The 21,298-nt window shown below is 39.8% G+C and overlaps 1 long non-coding RNA gene across 1 annotated transcript in view; it reads right to left on the reverse strand.

Annotated features, from left to right (window-relative positions):
- Positions 1 to 4,356: 4,356 nt before the first annotated feature.
- The window catches only part of LOC140845027 (uncharacterized), a 93,590-nt gene continuing 76,648 nt past the window's right edge, over positions 4,357 to 21,298 (reverse strand). Inside the window, exon 3 of the long non-coding RNA XR_012123637.1 lies at positions 4,357 to 4,546. This is a non-coding gene — a long non-coding RNA (uncharacterized lncRNA). The remainder of the gene's footprint in view (positions 4,547 to 21,298) is intronic.

Genomic DNA, 21,298 nt, shown 5'->3' on the forward strand with positions numbered 1-21,298 from the left:
GCATTGCATTCTACTTCCCCCTTTAGTTCTGTTAGTATTTATTGTACATATTTGGGTGCTCTTATGTTGGGTACAGAGACATTTGTAATGGTTATATCCTCTTGTTGGTCTGACCCCTTTATCACTATGTAGTGTCCTTCTTTGTCTCTTGTTACTTTCTTTGTTTTGAAGTCTATTTTGTCTGATACAAGTACTGCAATCCTGCTTTTTTCTCTCTACTAGTTTCATGAAATATCTTTTTCCTTTCCTTCACTTTAGTCTGTGTATGTCTTTGGGTTTGAGTTGAGTCTCTTATAGGCAGCAGATAGATGGGTCTTGCTTTTTAACCTTTCTGAAACTCTATGTCTTTGATAGGTGCATTCAGTCCATTTACAATTAGAGTGATTATTGATATGTACATACTTATGGCCATTGCAGGCTTTGGATTTGTGGTTACTAAAGGTTCAAGGGCAACTTCTTTACTATCTAACAGTCTAACTTAATTAGCTCATTAGGCTATTTCAAACACAATATATAGGTTTTATTTCTCCCTTCTTTTTTCTCCTCCTCCACTCTTTATATATTAGGTGTCATATTCTGTACTCTTGGTGTTTCCCTTGGCTGACTTTTGGTACTTGATTTTTGCATTTGCTTAGTAATTAATTGGTCTACTTCTTTTACTGTGGTTTTATTTTCTCTGGTGACAGCTACTTAGTCTTACATCTTAGCAGTCTATTATACTAATATACGATTTATGTTAAGCCTCTGTGTTTATGGACAACATTTACATCATAGTATACTTGCATCTATTACATTTTACTTACATCTGTAGTGGTCCCTTTAAAATACAATGTAGAGACAGTTTGTGGGAGGTAAATTCCCTCAACTTTTGCTTATCTGGAAATTGTTTAATCCCTGCTTTAAATTTAAATGATAGTCTTTCCAGATAGAGTATTCTTGGTTTGAGGCCCTTCTATTTCATTGCATTAAATACATCATGCCACTCCCTTCTGACCTGTAAAGTTTCTGATGAGAAGTCTGATGATAGCCTGATGGGTTTTCCTTTGTAGGTGATATTTTTTATCTCTCTGGCTGCATTTAATACTCTGTCCTTTTCCTTGATCTTTGCTATTTTAATTATTGTATGTCTTGGTGTTCTCTTCCTTTGTTCCCTTGTGTTGGAAGATCTGTGCCCTTCCATGTCCTGAGAGACTATTTCCTTCCCCAGATTGGGGAAGTTTTCAGCAACTACCTCCTCAAAGATACTTTCTATCCCTTTCTCTCTCTCTTCTTCTTCTGGTACCCCTATAATGCGAATATTGTTCTATTTGGATTGGTTGCATTGTTCTCTTACCATTCTTTCATTCCTATAGATCCTTTTTTCTCTCCGTGCCTCAGCTTCTCTGTATTCTTGTTCTCTAATTTCTATTCCATTTACTGTCTCCTCTACCTCTTCTAATCTGCTTTTAAATCCATTCATGGTATATTTCATTTCAGATACTGTATTTTTCAAAGTTTCTCTCTTTCTTGAAGGTTCCCCTGAGGTCTTGAATATTTTTTCTATAGCTCCATGAGCATGTTCATAATTTTTATTTTGAAATCGTTATCAAGAAAACTGGTGATTTCAGTTTCACTGATCCCTCTTTCTGGTATTTGAGGGATTTTGGTTTGTACCAGATTGTTTTGTCATTTCATGTTTCTAAGGATTACAATGGAATAATAACTTTGTGTAGGTGGCACTGTCTAGTGCCCAGAAGCTCTACTCTCTGGAGCTGCCCAGCACCTGGAGCAATTGTGGGGGTTGCTGGCAAGTGGCAACAGTGCCTGCTTGCTCCTGGCTGTAGTACCTGCCTCCACTGCCTGGGCCAATGGGCTGAGCATGTGGGGAGGAGCCTTTGTGTTTTGCCCTTGTAGCTGCTGTAGGCTGGGCTGCCCTTTGGCTGGCCTGGCACAGTGGCAGGGGCAGTAGGCTTACAAACCTGTGCAGGCTGGGAAGAAGGAGTAGCAGGCTGTGTATGGCAGTGGGGGGCCACAGCATACATTACCAGGCAGGGGGGATGGAGCATATGAAGGTCCTGTAAGCTCCCAACCTGCTGGGCTGAGTGTGCTGGGATAATTTTGTCCACCTGTCCTTTCTCCTAAACAGCAAGCTCTGTCTAATACTTGCCCCTTTAGTGCCCCTCTCACTATTGGGAAGTCTTTCTAAGTGCCCACCTTTCTTTTGTTCTGGAGTGGCTAGTTGTGGGTACCTGTTCTCTATAAGCAGCTGGAATCTCAGTCTCTCTGATTTTTCTTCCTATCTTTGTTCTCCAACCCCAGTAATCTCAAGAGCTCCATGTAATGTGGGTTCATGCTCTGGAGCAGATCTCCAGGGGTGGGTGTTCAACAGACCTGTGCTTCTGCTCCCTTCCTGCTCCATTTCTCTTCCTCCCACCTGTGAGCTGGGGTCGGGGGAGGTCTCAGGTCTCTATGGATGGGGCTTTGCTGCTTTACAGTTTTCTGTGAGGTCTTCTCTTTTCCCCAGATTTAGGCAGTCTCTCACAGTCTTCTTTCCAGTCATTCTTTCACTATTAGTTGTATTTGCTGTATTTTCATATTATACATGGTTTTGGAAGGAGGTTTCTACCTCACTTCTCATGCCACCGTCTTTTCTTTCTGTATGTTTGTGAAGATTGGCTGAGACAGAGAGTGGAATGAAGAGTGGTAGAATGGGTAGGCAGAGAATAGATAAGAACTTAAATGTATTTAATTAAATATATATGTAATTATATATTCAGATACTTATATTATTACTTCTGATTCTCTACCAATTTTTAGTGAATAATATTTGAACCCCATTTTGGAAATGAAAACACTTAGATGGAAGAGGGTGATTTACTTGCCCATGTCACACAGCTGCTCTGTGGAAGTACCCAAGTCAGAACCACATTTGTCTTTTTTTTACAGTGGCTCCTTTTCTAGAAAGCAAAGCCCAAATCTTATAGAAGGTTCCATCTTGTGCTTTCTCTAGTGTGGTGTGTTGTTCATAGAGGTGTTATGAAGATGTTCATGAAATTACTTTAAAGAAAGAATAGGGGAAATAATTTTAAAAGATACCCATTGATGAAGTGTCCTGGAAATTGAGAAACCCAATACCATGGGTGGGAAAGTCAAAGCAATTACATCTGTGAGTGCTAAAAATGTGTTGTGTGCTTTCTTTCTCTGCTGAAGGAGAAGGCTGTTTACATTATGGGAGATTGTTCCTGGCTGTACAAGGAGCTTGTTAAGAGTGACAGACAGCTTTGTTGCATGAATGTGCACTCCAAATTAGATGAATGGTGAAATTATGAAGCAATCAAATGGCAAAGCTTTTAGCAGACTACAGTACATTGCCCTTTTTGGCTACTCCTAGGCCTGTTAGCATAAAAGAGGCTATAAAGATAAAGTGCACAATATTATTCAAGTCTCTGAGTTCAACAAAAATGGGCAGCCAGCACTTTATGGCAAACATCCTCAGGATTGCTCAAAGCCCTTCACCTTGCCCACATGCTGAGTGAGCCTCGCTTCTCTCCCTGCCAGCACAATATTCAGGGTCTAGTGCCAGTTAGCAAGAGGAGAGAGAAACACCTGGCTCCTTCTGAACTTCCCTCCCTTCCCCTTCTCCCCAGTCCCCAGGGGAAGGAGAGAGGGATGTGATAAATCTCACCCTGGCATGGAGGAGTGAGTGAGAGGGGTGGTTTGTGTGTACGTCCATTGCGTACACCAGGAAGGAGAATGGCATGGCTTCTCTCCATCGGGAACAGAAAGGAAAGGGCTTTTTCTCATTATTCCTGGGCTGTGCCTCAGGGTATAAAGGGGAAGTAGTTAGCACCAAAAGGATGTCTAAGTGGTTGTTGGCCCAAACCTTTCATTTTGGAAGTGAGGTACAGAGGTGGTAAGTGACTTGTCTGAGGCTGTCCAGATTCTTATATTTAGCTCTATGCTGTTCCCTCCACAAGCATTTTGGACAGGGCTGTGAGGGTGATATCTATGTATGTTCTTGCATGGGGTATAACTCAGAAGCCCAATATGTAAAAGAGAAAGTAGCAAAGATTCTCTGGTTGATGGAGCTAGTACGTGTGTATGAGGAGGTACTGGAATGTGACCCTCTCAACGTCTTTGCTCCTGTGGTCTTGGAAGACAGGTTTTGAAAACCTCAGGGTTCGGGGGAAAACTTCAGCACCAGAACACCAGAATATCGTTTTTTTTTCTTTTTTTGCCAATGCACTGAAGGTATTTATTTAATTTTTTCCTAAAGCTTCTCATTTTACACAATTCAAACACATTCCTTTTTATTAATGCTGCCTCTGCAGGGGCTGGTGCCACACTAATGGCTGAGCAGCCTTTGTTGACCTCAATCTTGTTATCCTGGCCTGACAGAAACTAAGAGTTTGAGAGGTTAAGCGACATCGGGGCTGGGATCTGACACCAAATCTGTGTGATCCAGGATCCGTGCTCTTCTCTTAACTGTGATATCCCACTTCCAGCACAGAAGGATTGGTCTGCAGTTTTGAAAGTTGTCTGCTCTGCATCTTTGGAGATTTTATTCCTGGAGGAGAGGAAATGATGATATTAGTCAGGATGAGGTCTAAGGCCCTTTCTACTCTAATGTTCTTCAGTTCAGTATAGTTTATGGTTTAAGCTAATAGCTCACCTAAAAAGAAGGGAGATTATTCTCCTCCCAATATGCATGTATGGTTTGGAAACTGAGATTCTGGAGGCCATGGCCCATCTGTAGGAATTTTTACATGATTATTCTTTTTACAGATCACTTATAATACATAACCATGTGGAGGCTCTTTTGTTCTTTCATAATCTGTTCATATCCTGCTCTCTTTCCCAAATCCATCCACTTTACAAATTTGGTCTGTGGCTGTTCAGGGTTTGGTTTATAGGCTTTATTAGAAATAACAATTTGCAGTAGCATATCATATGGTTAACAATGGAGCCATCCCAACTACTCCCTTCTGAACAGCAGGGATGGGTGCTTCCTGATACCACACTATCCCAGGAAAAGGGAATAATTCAGTCCATCATACTGATGTTTGGTCCATTTAGCAACAAACTCCAGGATAGTTGGAAACATCTGTCTTTTGTAAGTCCTCTCCCACTCCTCTGTTGTCTCCATTTCACAAATCTGCATTTAGAACACACTTTGATAGGCGTAGTTGAAAGTGTGGGAGATGATGGAGTTTAGGGCCCAGTAACTTCCCCCACCTCTCCCCTCCTCGCAGTGGATGGAGGAGAGGCATGCTTATTACTGTTGAACTGAGCTATTTGCTCCTAAAAAACAGTGATTCATTTTATAAAACTGTGTGATTTCTCTTAGACAAAAAAGCAAAACCAAACCCAATTGCTATTTTTAGAGACCTTTTTTAAATGAAAGGGCCATGAAAGTAAGCCTACCCTGCCAGGAAGACTGTGAGCTTTCCAAATCTGTCCACTAAAGTAGGAATTTGAAAGCCCCACCACAAATTGCTTTTCACTTCAACCAGGATACTTATTATGATCCCCTGGCTCCACTTTGCTCTCCTATTACTTACGCATGAATTTACTTACCCTGTATTTTAATTACATGTGTAGAGCAAGTTTTATGTTCTCGTCTCTGACTACTCATAAACTTCACAGAGATCACCAAAAACCATACTGTTCTTAAAATAGCCTTTGCCTCCTATCCTTGCAGTGATACCAAATGACACACTAGACCGAATGACACTCGACCCAGCCCTGGTTTGTATAAGTGCGTTAAGATCCTGGCAGTCATGCTCTTCCAAACCACAGCGTAGTTCGAGTTAAACTTGTCCCTGGGTCATGGAATGCTCTGCCTAAAACACATCAGAGACATGTGATCAGCAACAAACCCAAACTGGATTTCAATGGCATCATTCAAACCCACATGTTACCAGTGTTTGAGTGAACACCATGGGCATCAGGAGTCGTGGTGATTTTGCATGTTAACTATGGTGATAAAAACAAGAGGATTTCACATGCTCCCATCCTCCAGGTATCTTTCCCCTTCTGTTCCATGCCATCATTTTGTAGTTTGAAATCCACAGGACGTACCTTTTGTAATTAAGTGAGAGTTGTTCATTTGGCTTACTTAGAAGTCCAGCCACAATATTAAGTGTCACTCAGAACCTTGCATTGAGCAAGTAACTGTTTAAAGAGAATGTTCTATGTTTTACAAGTGAGGTTGTACTGTTACAATTACCCTTCCCCCCTTTTTGCTCAAGATAATTTGAATGCAATGGGAAGCAATATAATATAAACATAATTCAGTGCCTTGTCATATAATAACTGCTCAAGTCTTCTTCTTGCTCTCATAAAAATACAGAAGATTATCATCTCCTCAGCAGATTGTTGATAAATCAGACACTAACAGTAATATTTTGGGGACATGATCATAAAATATGAGTCCTGAATGCTTTCCTTCCTTGAAATTTCAATAATTGTAACATAATTCACCAACACAATGTTTTTTTAAAAATTCACATAAACAGACCCACTCAAAAGGCTGTTTTAATAAAGGAGTAATATCACATCCCTATATTTTTTTAGAAAGCAAGTATTATTGACCCAGCTGAGTGTCATTGGTGAATAAGGGGCTAGAGATCTGGACACCGGGGTTCTGAAGTGTTTCTCTAATTCACTGTAGCTCTCTGGAGGATGAACATAGTGATTTATATCTCACATAACCCAAGGGCCATAAAAAAAATAATTTTAAACTGATAGTGAATCTTGGAGTTTTTCCTTACATCATTATACAATTGGATAGGAAGAGGCAAATCCAGTGGGTCCTTTTAACTTTTGGTGTTTCTAAGGCCAGATCATCAGCACGACTGATTTGTAACCTCCTCTCCTTCACCCGCTAATCCATGGCTTTGACAAATTGTTTGGGTTTTGCATATGAGTTTATGAATATTTTCAAATTCTTGGGTCTTCAATGGTAATTCTCACTGATGAAACTTCTTGAGGAAAAGGAATTCACAATGGATACAGATGTTTTAAAATTCATGTATTTGACAATAATTTTTCTTTAAAATAACAATAAAGTCCATAGCTCAATGTCAGGGATGCTCCTATCAGTGGCTCTGATGAAAAACACGTGGGTATTTCGAGTGTAGTGTATCATGGCAGCAGAACTGTTGATGACACCCTAATAATATGAGTTGAGTTATGGCCCTTAGTTAAGTGACTGGTTATCTAGTTTTCTTTTTCTCTGAGATTTGTTGAAAAGTCTCAGTTAAAGGAGCATGGAAGTTTCCAGGTATGCATGTGAGGTATGTGAAGATTGCCCACTGTTCAGAGAGCTGCAGACTGGAGACCATATGTGCAGGGAAGCCTGGGCTCCTGCAGTATTCTTGGCTGAAAATTCTGGGTCAGGACCGAAAGTTGTTCCAGAGCCTTTTCCTCTTGTGGTTGGTTGGTTTCTAATTTTGGTTTCTAATTGTACCAGCCGTATTACCACAGACCACAGCTGTAGGTGGCACTTGGACAAAAAGAAATAAGCCTGTTAGTTACCTCCCCTTCCTGTTAGATAGATTAAATGACTAAGTTACATGTGAACCATTCTGATTTTTAACTTGGGGAGGAATTTGCATGCCGTCTCTAATCTCCCCTGGTTCCCTTCCATACTGCTCCTCAACTCAAACACCCAAATATCATGAATGAGGAAATAATTCAAAGAATCATAACTATCTGTGCAAGTTGAAACAAGTAATTTTTTCTTTTATTTTTCGTATTATGCCGGAAAGAAGAGTAGTCAAGATCAGTTCTTACTACAAAGGATTGGGAGCTAGAAGGTACAGTTCAAGTGGTTTCTCAGGGTTTTGGTTTCCTCACATGTAGGAAGAAGACTAGAGAATACTGGGGATCTCTTCTAGCACTTAGAGTCTGTGGTTCTTTGCTTGAGGTCTGAGAAAACCAAACTGAACTGGCAAGAAAAGCCAAAACATGTAAGCAAGGGATAACTGTATTAAAGTAACAAATCTTAATGGATGAGAATGAAGATCGACCTGCAAGTGAAACCCTGAGGTGAGCTTTTTAAAATGATATGAAACTCAGGAAAAGTTGGTTTGATTCTTTGCCTCACAAAATGGTGAGAAACAATTATGAAGATATTTTAGGGAAGAACTGAAGACATGGAATAAAAAAAAATTTATTAGGAGCTTGATGAATAGGAATTAAGAATTTTTTTTAGGTCCTAAGTTGGAAATATAGACATAATTTTGCTAGGGTGAAATTTTTAATTTTTCAACAGCTTCTTAGAACTTCTATTTAAAAACATTGGAAGTACCAGATGATATATGGCTTAATTCAGATATGATAAGTGACTACAAGGGCATTTCTTGGTGTTATCATTGGAATGATGATGAAAAGTTTGATCCTTGAAAATGAATTGCTAAAGTTGTTTATAAAATTTATAGAAAGAGTTATATATGCCTTATTTTACATGCTGGCCAGCCAAACACTGGAGTACATAGGAAGACAGGTGCCTCATATCCATTCCTTTCCCACTGCAGTCACACACTCTGGTTCTGTGTACGGTATGGCACCAATGAAGTCAGAGAATAAAGTAAAACAGGGATGTATATTACCAACATAGTGATCAATAGGAAGCTCAAAACACTCTAAATTATGACAAAATCCAAATACGTAGTTGACTTTACCCATGAGACAGATTTGCCTAAATCAGTCTATCCTTTTCCTACCTTGCTCTTACAGTGCCTGACCTAATATTTTGCTACAAGTTTGGAATGGGCTGATATGCATAACTTTGCAAACCTTACCCCATACAAACCTTATCCCAATAGTTTTGTGTGAAGGAAGATCTTGGTCATCTGTCATGTATAGTCTCTCTACTTCAGCCTTTACTTATGTTAATTACTTACCATTTACAATAATTTGTTAGCTAGGTATCATTTCCATTTTATTGACAGAGGAACTGAGGCTCAGAGAGTTAATGTTGCTCATGGTACTAGCCCACTAAAGTTTGAATCAGAATGTGCATGACTCCAAAATATTTAACTTTGTAAGTTACCAAAAAAGTCAGGAAAGACCTTGAATCTGATATCAACCATTTTTAAGGTGTTGAAAACATTTCCAGTCAAAACTAACTTGTCTCTGAAGTCACTTTTCAGGAAACTCTTCATAGCTGGATGTCCAAGAAAGATTTTACTTCCACTAAAATAATTTCTTCAATGTCCTCATGTCAACAAAACCATACAAATGAATATGGCCCTATTGACTTAGAAGAGTGCTCCAAAATGTTTTGAATCCATTAATTACTACGTATGTGCTAATAGGAATGTTTAGAAGGATAAACAATTAAAAGCCATAAGAGTTACTTTCTTGACTTGTGGTTAAAATCAGTAACATCACCACCTCAAGAAAACCTCTTAAATTGCTGTTAGTATAACCAGAAGGAATAGTGTTCAATCTTGTGTATATTCATTTTAAGTAAGGAGCAAAATTTAAAAGCAGAATGCATGTAAATTGCATTTTCTGTTGAGGTTCTGTACCCCAAAGATGACAAGGAGGGATCTAAGGAAATAATAGGTTGATAGGTACTGCCTATGCATTCACAGATTGTATACTGTACACAGAACCACTTCAGGAAGCATGGGTGATAAGATTTTCTAACAAACCCTATGTTTCTCTAAAATAAAAAATAATTTCTCTAAAAAAAAAGTAATAATTTTGCAGGAAAAAATAACCTTAAATGATTTATAAATTGGAGGGCTTTGCCTCCAAATTAGAACTCTGTCACAGGTTGTTTCCTGTAACTTGGAAATACAAACCCTCCATTTTCTCAATGACCTTCACAGGCATTTTGTTGTATGTTAGGAGTCCATGCATTTGCTACGATAATTCCTTCAGTAGTGGAGAAACTCAGGAAAGAGCAAAAAACATAACATGTGTGTCTCTGGCTTCACAGCCTGACCTCAGACCATAAGTAGCTATAGTTGGAAGGAACTCTCCCAGCTCACTCCCTCATTTTAGAAATAAGTCCTGGAGAGGTAAATCAACTTTCTCAAAGCAATAGTTAGTTTATGGAAGAAATGGGACTAGAAGCCAGAACTAATGGAGGCTCCATTGAGTGTTCATTGGATTAGCATGGTGGTAGCAATCCAGGGAAAGGAAGCTTGGGGAGGGAGTACAAGGAGCCTGCGATTTGAAAGCCGATCTAAAACAGATGCAGCTGAACGAATGAGTTTATAAACAACTTTCAGTGCTGCTCAATTAGAAGGGTCTAAGTCATTAACCTTGCAAACAGAAACTTATAAGCATTGACTAAACTTGACCTTAAACCAGTCATGTCTTTCCATTTCCCAGCATCCCAAGAACACACTCACATACACATGCACACGTGCATGCAGAGCACCATACTGCAGGAAGGATGGATGATAAGATTTTCTAACAAACCCTATGTTTCTCCAAAATAAAAAATAATTTTATATAATCATTTTGCAGGAAAAAATAACCTTAAGTGATTTATAAATAGGAGGGCTTTGCCTCCAAATTAGAACTCCGTCACAGGTTGTCTCCTGTAGCTTGGAAATATAAACCCTTCATTTTCTCAAAGGCAGTGCTGCTTCCTGATGCTCACAGTGCCCCTCCCTTCCTGGGCACATGGGAGGATTGACTCACTGCCTTCTGAAGTTAGGCTTGGCCGTCATAGGACCCCCCATGGATGATAGAGCGAAAGAGGACGTAGTCTGTGTCACTTCTCGGTTACCTAAGAGCTGGTGTGCGAGTTTCTATTCATTCCCTTCCCTGCTGCATGGATCAACGGCTGCTTCATTTGCCCAAGACACATGCAGTTGATAGGACACAGAGCAGAGCATCGGTCACCACGGAGTTGACATCAAATATGAGAGAGGAGTAACGCTTTGTGTTTTTAGCCACGCAGATTTTGGGGTTGTTTGTTACCATAATAAAGTTTAGGTTATCTTGACTAAGGGAGTATTGCTGAGAGGCTCACACTTTCAATAATAATGACTTTTTCTGTAAATGTCTAATGACGAATGGGAGTTTGCACCTATCTGTTGAAAGATGGGGCGAGGTCAAGAGTTGGTTCTCTCTTTGTGCCCCCCCAAATTACATAATCACATCTTCTTCTCTTTGGATGGTGCTTTAATTTTTAAAGCCCTTTATCATCTTCAGTATACATCTGTGAGATAGATTGGGTTATATCGCCATTTTTTTCCTGGAGGGAACTAAGATTTGGAGAGTTCAAATGACATGCTTATGATTGGGAAGGTACAAGAGACTTGTGTTGCATTCACTACAATATTCTGCCTCTGGTCTTCAAACAGGGTGAGACATTTTCTTCAGTTAATTTTCCTTGTGGGATGGTGGAAGTTTGGGGGAAGTAGCCAAGAGCAAATATATTGTACCTTAGGGAAGGCGAGTGAATTTTATATAACCCCACCTGCCTGGTGCCCATCATAATGACTAGTAGAAGGTAGAACTCTATAAACACGGCTATGTTTTCACTTTTACCACGAGTCATATCCTTGCCCTCCTCCTTCCCACATTATTTCCTACTGCACCACCTAACTTCTGCCTTCATCAGATAAGCTTGAAATTCCTTCCAAAGTGGGCAGAAACTAGCCTCCCACAATTAAAATGAACACCTGCTGTGTTGTGATCTGAGTGTATGTGTTCCCTACAAATCCACTTACTGAAATCGTAATACTTCTGTGATGGTATTAGGAGGTAGGGCCTTCTGGGAGGTGATTGATGAAAAATATTAATGCCCTTATAAAAGAGGCTTGAATGAGCTCCCTTGCCCTTCTACTGTGTGAAGATACAATGATAAGTCTGCAGCCCAGAGAAGGGCCCTTACCCAAACATGCTGGTACCTTGATCCTGAACTTTCAGCCTTCAGAACTGTGGAAAATAAATTTCTACTGTTTATAAGCTGCCCAGTCTGTGGTATTTTGTTATAGCAGTGTGAATGGACTGAGATGCCTGATGAACACTAACATCTAAAATTCATACTAGTGTGTAAATGATAGCTGTGGTAGGCAATCTCTAAGATAACTTCCAGTGGTCCCTTCCTTCTGGTATTCACACTTCCAATGGTCCCTGCCCTCTGGTATACTGTTGTGTAATTCCCTTCCCTCGAGTGTGAGCTGATCTGTTAATCTGATTGTAACACATAGAATATGGCAGAAGGTGATGAAATCTCACTCTCAAGGATAGGTATCAAACGAGGCTTCTGTCTTGGGCATCTCTGGCTCTCCGTCACTTAGACCAGCAGCTTCCATGTCACAAGGATACTCAGCTAGCCTGTGGGCAAGTACATGTAACAGGAAGCTGAGCCTGGCAACAGCCAAATGCGTGAGCTTGGAAGCAGATTCTTCAGCTTCAGTTATTCCTGATGTGATAGCTGCCCTGGCCAACAGCTTGACTACATCATGAGAGACCCTGAAAGAGAGGTGCTTAGCTTTGTTGTGCTCAGATTCTTGACTCACAGAAATTATGAGACTCTTTTTGTGGTTTTAAGCCACTACGTTTTGGAGTAATTTGTTATGCAGCAATTGATAAATAATAAAAAACCAGAACCTAATTAAAGGGCCGGTTTTGATGGACAAGGACCTCATGCAGGGCAGGGCATGCTCCAGAACAGAATTAGTTTCTTTATGTTGACTTAATTGTTACTTCTTTTAAATGAGTTTTTATCTAGTATCCAAAAAATTAGCAACTCCCTCAAAACAACAGCCTCCGAAATCATATCAATCCAGATAAAATTATGCTGAATCCTCTTCGTTCTAGTCTTCCAGTTGGAGGGGCCATTGAAAATTTTTCATTTAGGATGTTGAGGTGAAGCTTAAGGCCTCTTATCTGGGAATATATCTGAAAGGCAAGAAGAAGCAGGCTGTGAGTTCTGAGGTGTGCTTGAAAATAATTTTTGCAAACCAGTGGGTCTTGTTTGTAGGGCCCTGCCTGTCTTCTGATACAGTGAGTGTATAATGACAGGAGATGAAAAAATTAAAAGACTGGGAAAAACCTACAAAATAGGCAAACAGCAGAACACTTCTGAAAAATCCTGAAAAGGGGGAGAAAGGAGGTGAGGAAGAAACTAGCATTTCTTGAATGCAACTTACACTAGATATATTCAGTTTTATTTCATCTCCATCCCAGTGAGTTGGATAATGCTAAACATATCTTGCCGATGAAGAAGCTGAAGCTCAAAGAGGTTAAGTAATGGCCACCAGGAAGGGAAGCACTCTTAGCTGGGATCCAAACAAGGCTTCCCCTGCTTATTCAGAAGCCCATGGACTCTCCAGTCTGCTGCCAGTTAACTCTGCCTCTACTGCTGGTAGCCTTGACTGACTGTCTTTACCAAACTGCAGAGTTAGTTCTAAGGAGCCACTGGTAAGTCAGATTAGTACTGAAAAATGGCCATGAAAATGTTGCTGTTATATTGTGGTGGGGGGTGGAGAGTGGAACACACGGGCTGAAAGAAAGAAAGAAGGAAAAACCTACAGAAATCACAAGAGACTGAGTCAGAGAAAAGCCTTTAAGCTTTTGAAAAAGTGTAGAAAGAAGAAAATGGTACTTTTCAGGTGTGTATTTTCCAAGGGATAGGTTTCTGATTCTAATAATCCTATTAAAAAGCAGAGGAAAACTCCAGGAGATCTCAGACACTCTGTTTTTTAAAGATGGCCACTTTTCTCCTTTTGTCATTCCCACCCAGCTCTCTTTCCTTTGCTCAGGGTCACTGGTTTGGGACCTTTCTGCTTTCCCTGAACCATGAGTTAGTCTTTGACTTTTCGCCTCATTTTTTTTAAAAAGTAGTCTTGGGAAGATCAAATTGCCCAAGATTTTTAGGTCAGTGGTCACTGAATGCTGACCCACAGGTGGAACATGGACCTTGACAGGGTTGTCAGTGCCCTGTGATGGAGTGAGGAGTACTGGATAACCCAGTAGCCTTGTATAATGCCAAGTGCATTCAATACTGACTTTCATTCTGAGATTATGTTCTTTCTTGCTTGATGTTTCAGTGTTTCGTGTTGTATGACATGATTCCTCTTAAGTACCTTAAAAAAATCTAAATGGTCTGTGAAATCCTTTCACAGTCAATTTCAGGTACCAATTTGAGAGGCAAGCCTAGTTCATTGGAAAGAATCTGGTGATAGATACTGATTAAGACTCAGAAAAACATCTCAGGGGGAGAGCTGTTAATATATTTGGTAGAAGAGTTCACAGGTTGTTTTAAATTAGATTATATGTCAAAGTTCCTATGTCAGTATCCAGCATATTGTTGGTGTTCTTTTTCTTCTCCCTCAACTCCTTTCTTTGGGACAGGTCTGTGAATCACTTGACTTTAAACCTTAGTAGTTATGGCCTACTAAATACCAGTAGTAACCCCCAGTTTTAGTTTTGATAACAAAAAGACCCTCACAATTTTATCAAGCTTTCCAGTGGGGTGGTATCATCTTCTGAATGAGAACTACTGAGGGCCTGTGTGGCATTCCTTAGAGCAGCTTATGATGACCTATCACTATTCCCCACTCCCATCATAGATACAAAAACACATGCAGAGACAAATGATATTGCCCAATTTCGGTCATCCAGTGTTCACTACAGTTCTAAACCTTACCCAGCTGATACCCATGACACCCTTAAAATAAGAAGGAACATGTGAATCAGGCTGGGTCATTTTTCTCATAAAATGTTTAAAAATACATCCAGCTTTGCTACCTTTTAATGTCATAACTAGTTAATGGTCTTTCTTTTAGGAATTGTTTGTACTGTGAGTCCTCCCTTGACAGAGTCAACCATTTCCTCTCCTGTCCTACAGAGCCATATGTATTAGAATGTGCTGAAGTATATGTGACACCTGGTACAGTGTCTGGCACATGGTAGTTGCTCAGTACATTTTACTGGATAACTAGGTGAATGGCAACTGCTCTGTATCAGATCTGTTGTACTGGGGAATGTCCAAAGGATGCTCAAGAGGATGCAAGAGAAGAATTCAGACTCATTAATGTACCCTTCATCCATAATTCCCCACACCATCTCCAGGACTAAGAAGGTAGATTTACTTCTTCTCCACATAGTTCTTTAGTTGAATGTTATATCTTTGCTTGTTTGTTTGATCTTATTTTCCCTCTTTATACTCAAACTGATTCTGTTTTGAGCCAGTTTTGCCTGTACCTGGGATTTTTCTGGAAGAAGAAAGCATACATTAATTTCCTTTTCCTTGAACTCCTTAAGAGTTGATCCTTTCCTGTCCTGAGCCTAAATCCTTTTTACCATTTTCCTTTTCTAGGTTGAGGCCAGGGGTGTGAGCATTGAGGAGAAATAATTTCTGAGGACCTGAAACTTTCTCCTCCCTCCAGCCCAAAGTCCATATACACATTCATGAGTTTGGTTCAAAGGTATTTTTTTAAACAGTCTCTCATTCTGTCTGCAAAGAAATCTGGGGTGTTATCATGGGAAAGTAGAGGAGAGGGAAGCTGAAGACTAGCTTTCATTGAAACAATGCAACTAGCCCTTGTTGGCAAGCAATTTTCTACATACTTTTTTGTAACTTTGTGACTCTCAGAGGCATTTATATGATACTCATTTTACAGATGTGGAAACAGAAACTCTGAGGGGTTGAATCTCTCATGCAAGATCCCCCAAAATGGAGAAGGCCAGGTTCTGAACCCCATTTGCTGGCTTCTGCACTTTTAACTGTATGTTTTACATGCTTACATAACCCTTTGGTAGTAAAGTAGGGAGGGATTAACCTGTGTTCATCCATGTCGCCCTCCCCCAGAAGTCCAACTCCTCTCAGCCCTCAGTCTTCCTTTCAAAGGTACTGGAGTGGCAGGAAAGACAAGTGTTGTCCATAGGGCTGGCTCTGCTCTGGTGCCACTTAGTAAGTCCTAGGGAAGTGGCTGACCCATAATTCCTTGAAAGTGGAATTTGGGGAATTTTACTGTTAGGTGCTCAGCTGGGGCCTTAGTTAAAATGCAAAGACAGCAGGTAAAGTCCTATTTGACATCATGATACATATTAATAACAAATACCAACTTTCACATATACAACATCATCAGCCACATAGGTAGCAACAGTCATAATGCTTCAGTGAAGTTCTATAGTTTTTTGTTCTTTACCCACCTTTTAAAAGTTTGTTTTCCTTCATTTAAGGATTTTAGTTGCAATTTAGAAATGGAGAAGACTCCTTCCATTATATCACATTAACAAAAACACGTTTTCTTTTTTTGATAAGCCACTTCAACCAACTGACAATGTTTCTCAAGAAAATAGAAATAAAGTATAGACCTAAGAACTTCTTATTCTGAAATACCATCAGTCAACATGGCCAGATTTCATTCCCTTATGATTTCTCGAAAACTAGATTAAAAATTCCTCAAATGTCTGGAGCCATGTCTTATCTGTCTTTGCATTTCTGGTAGCTAACACAATGTCTGACACCTTACAGTTGTTCAAAAATCATTTGTTCTCTGGTTCCGTTTCTATTTTTACCATTTGAAGTGCCTGGCCCGATGTTGTGTATATAGTAAGTGCTGAGCATTTTTATTGTTGAAATATTGTAGCGTCCCTTGGCCTCATTTTTCAGGTTGCTTTAAGAAAAAAAGAGTTCATTTAGAGAATGGGCCATTTAGTTTGAACCACATTTCTCAAAACTTTGCTTTCTTTGCACCAGTGCCAGAACATTATCACAGGAAGAGTCTTGACTAGGGCTCAGAAAATGAGCTTCACACCTCAGTCCCTTTTAGAGACCCCTTGGATGCCAGTGCTCCTGTCGAGGCAGCCATTGGAATGTTCACGTTTATGAACTTTTGTGCGCATGCTCCCTCCCTGTTGCGTGCCTTGCCCTCCTGTAGCTCTCCAAGCCTGTGGCTCTCCCAGGTGGGCTACGGCCTGGTCGGGAGTCAGGCGCAGGACTTCGGCTGGACTCATAAATGTGGAAATAACAAAATGTGTTCCCTGAAGCTTTGCAGCATTGTCAGGAAATGGGCTGCTTGCATGCTGCACTTCCACAGATCTGGAAATTCTGCAGAGCTTGGGTTGACTCCAGAAAGAAAAGTTTACAAGTGTTTGGGGAAGAGAGGAATTAAAGCGGGCCATTAGTTGGAGACCCCAGCGCCCCTGCCGAGTCTGTGTCTTGGCCGGCTGTTTGGCAGGGGGCGACGCTGGAGCGTGTGTTGTGTACTGTGGCGACGACGTTTGCTTTTCTAAGGATCGGGGCTTGGCGGAAACTTTCCTTCCCACATTTTTCATATCTCAGAAATCCTCATGTTACCCTTGGGAAGGAGTCGGGGGTAGTTATACAGAGAGGTCTGAACTCCTAATTCCTCCAGGATGAGTTTTGTATCTTCACCATCTTAGGTTCCAGCTTGTCCCAGGCCCTCAATAAATGTGCATGGAATAATGAACTGGGTAAAAGGGATTTCTATAATGCTTCGCGCGCCAAAGCCAGGACCTGAGATCAGCGTTTGGACTCTATGGGTGCCCTGAGCTGTACAAAACGTTCATTCCATGAAGGATGGAGCTCAGCACCGGTTTTCTTTGGTTGTGTTGCTGACACCAATCTTTCTCATTGTTCTAAACTCAGAAGCAATTTTCCGGTATTTGAAAAGGTTTAAATTGCATTTCTAGTCGTGCAATGGAGCTGTCATACTAGAGAGATGGAGTTTTGGTTGGAGGAACGTAAAGTTCCAGGATTTTTCCTTCTTGATGGCTTTGTCTCTGTGCTTCTGGACCAGCAGCGAGTGCTGTGATAGCCGGAAGGTAGGCCTTGTAAGGGCAGTGGCCCTGAGGCATAGTGGTTTCAAGTCCCTGCCCTAATTCAGGCCCTAAGATGATGAGGTAAAAAGGCTGACTAGTCACCTGGGAGAGCACAGCTAATTCTGGGCAGTGGGTGTTGTTTGTGTCAGCTACCCCTGGGAACATTCCTGGGATACTAGAAAGGAATTTGATCACCATTCGAGTAAAAAAAAGAAGTGACTAGAGTTTAGGCTTATTTTAAATGTATTTCATTATTTTTCCCATGATGCAATTTGGGGAGGATTTTTTATTTTTCTTTTTGATGGGGGTGGTGGTAGTGGTAAGGGTGTTCTTTTCCCCACTGTCCCAATAATCTTCTACTGTGAATGTCTTTTGATCTACAATACCTGTGTTCAAATTTTGGCTCTGCCAGTCACATGCTATGTGATCTTGGGCAACTGACTTGACCTTTCTGAGTTTTAGCTTCCTGAAATAGAAAGCAGGGGTGGGAGGGGGATGATGATAGAACTTAAGTCTAGATTTATTAGGAGGAGGAGGCTTTAATGAATTAATGCACATAAAGCTTTTAAAAGAGTGATGTGCTAGATACAATTGTTGTCATTTTGCCTAAGCACCATCAATCACTAAATTTGACACTGGGGCCAAAACAGATATTTTTCATAAGTGACTCTGTCTGATAAAAGAGTCCAGTCTGGAGGCTAGAAAATGAACTGGTTGAACTCTCAAGGTTTTCCTTACAAATAATAGGATCCTGTGAAAATTCTGATTTCAATCTTCATTACTTTCACAAGTAGTTATTGAACTATTCTTGAACTATTCTTTACAAATTCTTTGTAAAGCATACTGTACTAGTTTTCCATATGCATTTTAGGACAATGTGAGTATGTTGGTTAATGTTTTTGAAATCTTAAAATGAAAGCCTCTAAATGTCTTTTCAAGCACACACCTCCATGTACCTCTTCTGCTTTGAGCTCCAGTTATGAAATTGAAGCTGGGATTAAACTGTAAAATGTCAGTGAATGGTTTGGAGTCTTCTGGAATAAATTCTTGCACTGTAAGCACTTCATTACTTGTCTCTAAATTATTAAGAAAAAAAATAGTGGGAGGGAGCTGGCTCAGATCACCTAGGCAAAGCGATTTTCCATGAGCACTGCTATCCCAGTGCACAACAGGAAACTTATTGAAAACCTAGCGGGTTGGAGAAAAACAGTAGCTAGCTCAACAAAGAGTGTCAAGAGAAAATAGGGAAAGAATGAAGAGGGCACAAAATTACCCCAAAGTGCCCTGAGAGCTGAACATAGCTTTCTGTAAGGAAAACTTTCCATAAAGTCATGCCTGGGAGTGTCTATAACTCTTTAGTGGGTGGGGAAGTTCATGTATACACACACATAAAAACACATACGCCCACATGCACAGACACATCTGGCCCTTGAATTGCAGATAACCTAGCATGACACTAACCTTGGCATAGCTACAGAAGTAATATTTTTACCGGGATGAACTGTGTTGAACAATTTCTCCAATGCATTAGTCATGCTTTAACTTTAGATATGCAGGTTTTCTTTCTTTTTAATTCATTTTAATGCATACTTTCTGACTTGGTCTAAGAAAGAGTATTATCATTTCTGAACACCATAGTTATTCATGCAGTCATACAAAAGCAATCAAATATCACCTGTATCAAGGGACTATAGTAGAAAAGGTGAACCTATCTCTTTCATGAGTACCATTAAATCACCAGAATTGGGAAATCACAGAATTACCTGTAGAAACGGGAATATAGTGCAATGGTGAAGTCAGCATATTGTTTTTCATAAACAACAAGTCGCTGTTCTGCCTGCCAAATCTATGATTTACTGAATAAAATAGGAATTAAAGTACATCTGATATTGTTATTTTATCCTTACTTTCATTAGAATTCCTTTTGAAGACCTGTAAGTAATTTTGCATTTACCCATATAATTTCAATAGATAATGAAATAATGATGACTTTTGGGGGTGAGGCTACTATGCCAGCCATTATATTTAGTGATTTAACAACAATATTAAACAGTAGTTCTCAAAGTTGGTGCCCCTGGATGCGTCAACACCACCTGAGAACTTGTTAGAAATTCAAATTCTCAGGCCTCATTTCAGATCTGCTGAATCAGAAACTGTGGATGGGACCTAGTAATCTGCATTTTAATAAGTCTTCTAGGCAATTCTAATGCATGCTAAAGTTTGAAAACTAGTAGGTTAGAGTAACTAATTATTCTGAATAATCGATAACTAATGACTTTAACTACTGAAGTAGGCGAGGTTAGTCTGCTTCAACAGATTTAACAAGTATATATCACCTTATTTAAATCTTGCCCAAATGAATGGCAAAGGATCATGACACCCATTTTATAGCTGAGAATACTGAGACTTAAAGAGATTAAATTCACAAAGCTGGATTCCATTCCAAGGTAACCTGCCTTCAAAGCCTATCTCCTTTCCCACTAGTCTGTGAGACCAACTGTAGCCCTTCTCTGCAGACAAGTTTCATTTTAAAATGGTCTACAAAGATTCTTAGATTTGGAGGTGATCAAGATCAGAACTGGATACACCATTTGCCTTCAATCTCAAGAATCTGTTTCTTTCATATTTGCTATATGAACTCAGCAAATCACTTAAGAATTTTACTTTTCTCATTTGAAACAGGATAATGGTGCATTTCATTATGTGTCTGGTGAGAATAAAGGAAATGGTTTCAGGGGACTTGGAGCTCCACAGAAAGGACTGTCATTCAGATGTACTTTACTAAATGCATAACCACCTGAAAAGTGAGGTGAAAATATGATTTTCTCAGTGAGGCTTACTTTAAATATACCAGGGAAATCTCAATGTAAAATATTACAATCCCTAATTGAAGTAAAAATAACATTTTTGTGATGCAAACCATATCCTGAATTCAGTATGTTTTGTCAAGGAACAATAGGAGAACCCTCTGGAAAACCTGCTTCACAGAACACTGCTTCGATGGGAAAAGAAAACGGATTAAGGATTATGTATTTCAGAGGCACAATAACAAACCTATTACTATTATTTTTGGTCCAGGAATTTCAATGCTATAGGTCTTTTACAGCTGTAAGTATATAGCTGTAACACCTTAGCATCGCTGACTGTATCCAATGCTTGATTACAGTGAGTTTTTTCCTACAAATAACAGTCTTTATTTTCCAAACATAGCCAGAGCTATTATTAATACAGGCTCTTTCTTACAAACTTTCAATCAACTTTTTAACCCTTTGTTACACACAATAAAGCACAATGCTCTTCAAACTAGATGCTAAGCTGTGTATATTTAAAATGTCTTTTTCTACTTCCGTGTTAGTTTCCCAAAGAGAATCACTTTAAACAGTTATGTTACTTTTTTTCAATCAATTGGATTAAAATCAATTAGGTAGGTGAAACCTTGTATTGCAGATAAAAAAAAAAAGACCTAAATACGTTTATGGTTAGAATCTGCATTATTAAGTGCTATACACCTGTGTTTTAAGGCTATGGTTGTATATAGGGATAC

The sequence above is a fragment of the Manis javanica genome, chromosome 2 (genome assembly GCF_040802235.1).
Source record: "Manis javanica isolate MJ-LG chromosome 2, MJ_LKY, whole genome shotgun sequence".
Classification (NCBI taxonomy): domain Eukaryota; kingdom Metazoa; phylum Chordata; class Mammalia; order Pholidota; family Manidae; genus Manis; species Manis javanica.